Here is a 6,523-nt window from a genome sequence, read left to right as displayed (position 1 = left end):
CAATTCAGACCCATGAGGTTCCTCACATAAGGGCACCACTCGCAAGCAACGCAGACCCATGAGGTTCCTCACATAAGGTTACTACTCACAAGCAACGCAGACCCATGGTGTATCACACATTATGGCACCATCCACAGACAACACAGACCCATAGTGTTCTTCATATAATGGTACTATTCCCATAGTAATCCTCCCCCGATGATACCAATCACAGACCTGGAGGCAGTAGCGGAACGTGTTATTCAGGCAGTAGTGATTATTGCTCCAAGAGGGAGCATAATCAGGCACATGTACTAGCACTAATCACAAGTCAAGTTGACCCATAGTGTTCATCATGCAATGGTACCAAAGTATCATCCATTGGTCACCCCTTTTATTCGCTTCTTACAACAGGGGATACCGTGGGTGTATTCTTCATGTGCGTCCCCCACCCACAGGGGGTAAAATAAGGATCCTACACTTCGAAAAATGAAGTACCGGACAAAGAAAGACAAGAGCCACGAAGGGTGTGAAAATTAAAAGACTCCACAGGCCTGGAATGCTCTAATAGCGTCGGGATCGGAAAAGAACAACAGTTGACTAAGGGAGGTTGGACAGGATATATGAAAGTGAGGAGCCTGGCACAAGTAAGTAGAATCAATGCCAGCACTCAGCTGAAGGCCCCGTGGTCGCCGACCCACGCGCCCAAGTTGAGAACCTCTTGGGCTCCTTTTAGTCGCCTCTTACGACAGATAGGGGACACCGTGCGTGTATTCTTCGTCTGCGTTCCCCACCCACAGGGGATAATCAACAGAAATGTTTTAGACAATCCCACATTCGAAAATAGTTTCTTGTTAATCATTCACGGTAAACTTTTAATATTTCGAGTAGAACTGAGTGAAAAATGTCTGTTGAACCAGTGAACTCCCAATATATAAAGGGGCAAAAGCTCAAAGGAACCACATACATAACAAAAAGACATGTGTCTTCCTTTTCTCATCAGAGCTAGTGACCTCGGGATTGATACCTGTTTAATGAATAATCACTAATAATAATTTCGTGTGGCTATTTATAGCCGGGTGCAGCCCTTGTAAGGCAGACCCTCCGATGAGGGTGGGCGGCGTCTGCCATCTGTAGGTAACTGCGTGTTATTGTGGTGGAGGATAGTGTTATGTGTGGTGTGTGAGTTGCAGGAATGTTGGGGACAGCACAAACACCCAGTCCCCGGACCACTGGAATTAACCAATGAAGGTTAACATCCCCGACCCGGCCGGGAATCGAACCCGGGACCCCCTGAGCCGAAGGCTAGTATGCTGACCATTCAGCCAACGAGTCGGACAATGAATAATCACTAAGACCACGGTACTGAATATATGTTGCACCGTCAGCCAACACTGCATTGTGCAGCAATCTCGGCGAGTTGGGAACACGCCAGTACTCTGGTTTACGGCCCCGCCAAAAAGCCTTCAGGCGCCGTGTAGAAGACATATGCTCTTCCATCCTGGCGGTAAAACCTGTAATATTGACGGTGCTACTATGCTAGCATAACATATTCGGATGTGCACGAGACACCCTCCAGCCTTCAACATCTTCGCATCTCGAGACTGAATAAATCCTGGTAGGCCTAGTCCCGAGTTACAAGCCGTGCAAAGATCAAGATATCTCCCGGGGTGTTAAGCATATCCGGGAAGTCGGGCTTTGCGTTGTCAAGTCCAGAGAATGTCGAGCATTTTCAGGAAATCGGAAGATAACATTTCCTTTTTTCAGTTATATCAAATATATTTATAAAATATACAAAACCAAGCAAGTGGCTGTGTGGTTTGGGTCACGTAGCTATCAGCTTGCATTCGGGAGATAGTGGGTTCGAACCTCACTGTCGGCAGCCCTGAAGTGATTTTCCGTGGTTTCCCATTTTCACACCAGGCAAATGCTGGGGATGTACCTTAATCAACGCCACGATCGTTTCCTTCTCACTCCTATCCCTTTCCTATCCCATCGTCGCCGTAAGACCTATCTGTGTCGGTGCGACGTAAAGCAAATTGTAAAAACAATATAAAAATACAGTACAAAATTATAATTCAAATCAATCTGAAACAAATTGTTTAGTAGAAAAAATGGCTGTGTCAAGTACAATTGAATCGTTTGTTTTGAAAATGGAGAAAGTCATGGAATCAAGAAATTATTTATACTTTCCAGAGGTAGACTACATCCATGTAGTCCGTGTCAAATGGCAAGCTTCCTATTGCGTTCATTTTTATGAAATAAAAATATTTTGACGAGGCGCAAGAGATATTTAATATAGTGAATTTTTCCGCGAAGTGCAGCACACTGAGTGGGTGTAATAACGCGACAACATAGACTCTCGAGATCAAAACGCTTGCCAATTTGACACATACTAGGTACAGATACAGCTTTCGCTTGAAAATGGCATAAATCGGCACAACTCTTACCTACCCTCTATCTGATGGAATCTGTTTCCTATTTATTTTGAAAAGGACTGAAGTTCCCTCTGATAGTCAATATAGAAACTACCAATCACCAGAACAGTTGAATCTTTGTTATTCTGAAGTTACACTGAGAAGCAGTTCATATTCATTTCTATATAATTCTAACTATATTAATATTTACATGTCTTTAAATGAATCTAGTGTTGCGCGTAGAGTCGCGCGGCTGTGAGCTTGCATCCGGGAGATAGTAGGTTCGAATCCCACTATCGGCAGCCCTGAAAATGGTTTTCCGTGGTTTCCCATTTTCACACCAGGCAAATGCTGGGGCTGTACCTTAATTAAGGCCACGGCCGCTTCCTTCCAACTCCTAGGCCTTTCCTATCCCATCGTCGCCATAAGACCTATCTGTGTCGGTGCGACGTAAAGCAACTAGCAAAAAAAAAAAAATTACAGAAGGGACTGAAATGCTGCCATGGCAACTCGCTGTCGAGCTGCGACGGAGTCCGTCACTCATGACAGAACAAACCTAGAAGAAAACAGTAAGTTTTCCCGTCATGAGAGTAAACGAAAATATGTAATGGACAAGAGTGGTTTTAATTAAAGAGACAATTCACATTATAGTCTACGGAGTCTTACGGAGTTTACTGAAACTCCTAAGTGTGTGAGAAAACATTAAATCTCTTGGTCTTAGTATAATGCTCCAGTCTATTAAGTGATTTTTAAATCACAAACATTTCGACTGAGTAGACTCCAAATATGACATCTGATAGAAATGCATTCAGCCATTTCCCCTTGATGATGGAACAAACAGATACGAAAACTAAAAGATAGTGATGCGGTCTTGAGTTGACAAAACGGATAAATATACCAAGAAATTGCAAAAACGAATGTACAAATAATAGACTCCCTATATATTTATACAGGGGCTGCCTGGCCGAGGCGGTAAAGGCGTGCTCGGTCCGCCCGGAAGGACGTGGGTTCGAATCCCCGTCAGGAAGTCGTGAAATTTAAGAAACGAGATTTCCACTTTCGGAGGTGCACATGGCCCTGAGGTTCACTCAGCCTACACCAAAAATGAGTACCAGGTTAATTCCTGGGGGCAAAGGCGGCCGGGCGTAGAGCTAACCACTCTACCCCATCAAGTGCCGAGGTTACGGATAGTGGAAGCCTTTACCTTCCACCCCTCCAAGGGCCTTCATGGCCCGTACGGAGATGACTTTGCTTTGCTTTGCTTTTTATATATTTATACAGATGTACTCTGTTTATTCACAGGCATATGCTGTTTACACCACTTGAAGGTAATATTTCCATCTTTTGTAGACGAGATTTTGTATTAGCGTACACGAACAAAACGACTCGAAATGGGACGGGCTCTTCGCCATTTCTCACAGCCGGCTCTTATTCTTCCTCCAATAAAAGGTGTTCACAATGCTCGTAGGTCAGTTGTGGGACGTCCGTGATGTGTAGTGGCAGTGACAGGAATTATGTAACTGATTAAGGAACGCATTACGTTAATACATCAAAAGAACTCTCATAGTCAGCAAAATTACACGACAGTAATGATACGGCACTGAAAAACATCAAAGCGAAACCAATTCCTGAATTATTTGCCGATGAAATGAAATGTGAAATGTCGTATGGCTTTTAGTGCCGGGATATCCCAGGACGGGTTCGGCTCGCCAGTTGCAGGTTTTTCTATTTGACGCCCGTAGGCGACCTGTGCGTCGTGATGAGGATGAAATTATGATGAAGACAACACATACACCCAGCCCCCGTGCCATTGGGATTAACCTATTAAGGTTAAAATCATCGACCTGACCGGGAATCGAACCCGGGACCCTCTGAACCGAAGGCCATTACGCTGACCGTTCAGCCAACGAGTTAGACATTTGCCGATGATTTACATGAATGAAAGTAACGGGAATGGTTGCTGGTGCAATAAAGCCGGGTGAAATGGGAGTAGGGTATTCGGAATAGGGAGAAAAGGCGTAAGTTAGGAATAAACTCGATGGATGAAGCTGCGAGTAGAAACCGGCTTCTACGTGAAAACGGAAAAGCACGAACAAACATCTTCGGGGGTGCTGACAGTGTGGTTCAAACCCATTATCTCCCGAATGCAAGCTGAGATCTACGTGACCCAAGCCGCGCAGCCACTCACTCGGTTTTATAGTACTCGTATCCATTTTAAAATGATTGAAAATTTTCAGAAATACCTTGAATCAACAAACGGAAGTATAAATTGTTTCAAGATGCGATGCCAGTTATTAAAAAGAGTAATAACAAACATAACACTACGAACATTATTTTAACCTCCTCGTCTTAACAGCCATGTTTAAAACCAGAAAACAAACAACAGAGAGCATATTCAAAAATATAACTTTTTTCGAAAAGAGGCGTAATTCCGAAAGTAATAGCTGGACTTAGTCCGCCTGTGTGGTGTAGTGGTTAATGTGAATAGCTGCCACCCCCGGAGGCCCGGGTTCGATTCGCGGCTCTGCCACGAAATTTGAAAAGTGGTACGAGGGCTGGAACGGGGTCCACTCAGCCTCGGTAGGTCAACTGAATAGAGGTGGGTTCGATTTCCACCTCACCCATCCTGGAAGTGGTTTTCCGTGGTTTCCCACTTCTCCTCCAGGCAAATGCCGGAATGGTACCTAAATTAAGGCCACGGCCGCTTCCTTCCCTCTTCCTTGTCTATTCCTTCCCATCTTCCCATCCCCCACCAAGGCCCCTGTTCAGCATAGCAGGTGAGACCGCCTGGGCGAGGTACTGGTTATCCTCCCCAGTTGTATCCCACGACCCAATGTCTGAAGCTCCAGGACACTGCCCTTGAGGCGGTAGAGGTGGGATCCCTCGCTCAGTCCGAGGGAAAAACCGATCCTGGAGTGTAAGCAGATTAAGAAAGAAAGAATAGCTGGATTTAAATCAAATCGTCGTTGCGCCTCAATATACCGTTAAGTGACAATTCTGTAGGAGAAATACTGACCCGCAGCAGAATTGTCACTTAGAACGAAGATTGGCTGATACGTTTCATACAATAGAAAACCTTAGAACCTTTCTGGTCAGAGTTCAAAGGTGAAATATATCACATAGCGATGTTTCTAGGCGCAACGACGAAATATTGCTTTTTTCCTTAATTTAGACTATATAAACTGTCTCGCCAAATTTGGTGTAACCAGGCAAAAATTAACAACAGAAAATTATTTCTTGATGTGGAATGTTGATAACAACGAATAGGCCTATAAGAAATTTAATAAAATGTGCGTAACATTCATTTCTTCCTGATTAGGAACATGAAGTTCACAATAATATTACGATATTAGCTTGAAATCAATTAGGGCCTATTGTATGTTTACATACGAAGAACCGAGATTCTAAAAATATCTCAGTACCTAATAAACTAATTAAAACCATAGATTGTGATCATGAATATTAGCAATATAGTCTTAAATACCAACTGTCCGTGTTCAACCTTCTTAATTATCTATGAAAGTCTACGTGTAAACTATACTGAAAAAAATATTTCAAGCTCTAAGCTTTTTCAACCATGAAATGACTAGTGGGCCCTTCAGTTGGATTTCCAGGCCTCTCAAGGACTCTGACGGCTAGTGAGCTGTTCAGACACTACTTCAAGCCTCATTTGAAGCACATGCAGTGACAGAGCGCTAGAGGAGATAGGCATCTCCACCTGTCATAAATTACTGCATTTTGGTTTTTAAATTAAAAATTAATTTTCCAGATATGGACCCTACTTTCTATAAATACCTGCCTTTGACTTTTATAATTATCAAACAATTTCCCAGATATGTAGATATGTACACACTGTATGTAACTCCACTCGCTATAAATGTCTGCCTGTGATTTTTATATCAAGAATTAAGTTTTCGGGCAGGCATTTATAACAAATGGAGGCAGGATGCGAAATCGCGGGGGGGAAGGGAGGGTTTTCGCCCCCACCAACGATTTTATCTCAAAGGTCCCCCCCCCCCCCCCACTAAAATTCCCCGGGCGGATTCTGTCATTAGAAGATAATGAGGGAAGTATAGAACACACATAATTTACTACTGAAATTAATTATATTTCTGTCCATATTTTCA

The sequence above is a fragment of the Anabrus simplex genome, chromosome 1 (assembly GCF_040414725.1).
Source record: "Anabrus simplex isolate iqAnaSimp1 chromosome 1, ASM4041472v1, whole genome shotgun sequence".
In the NCBI taxonomy this organism is placed as follows: domain Eukaryota; kingdom Metazoa; phylum Arthropoda; class Insecta; order Orthoptera; family Tettigoniidae; genus Anabrus; species Anabrus simplex.
Note: the sequence above shows the minus strand (reverse complement) of the source record.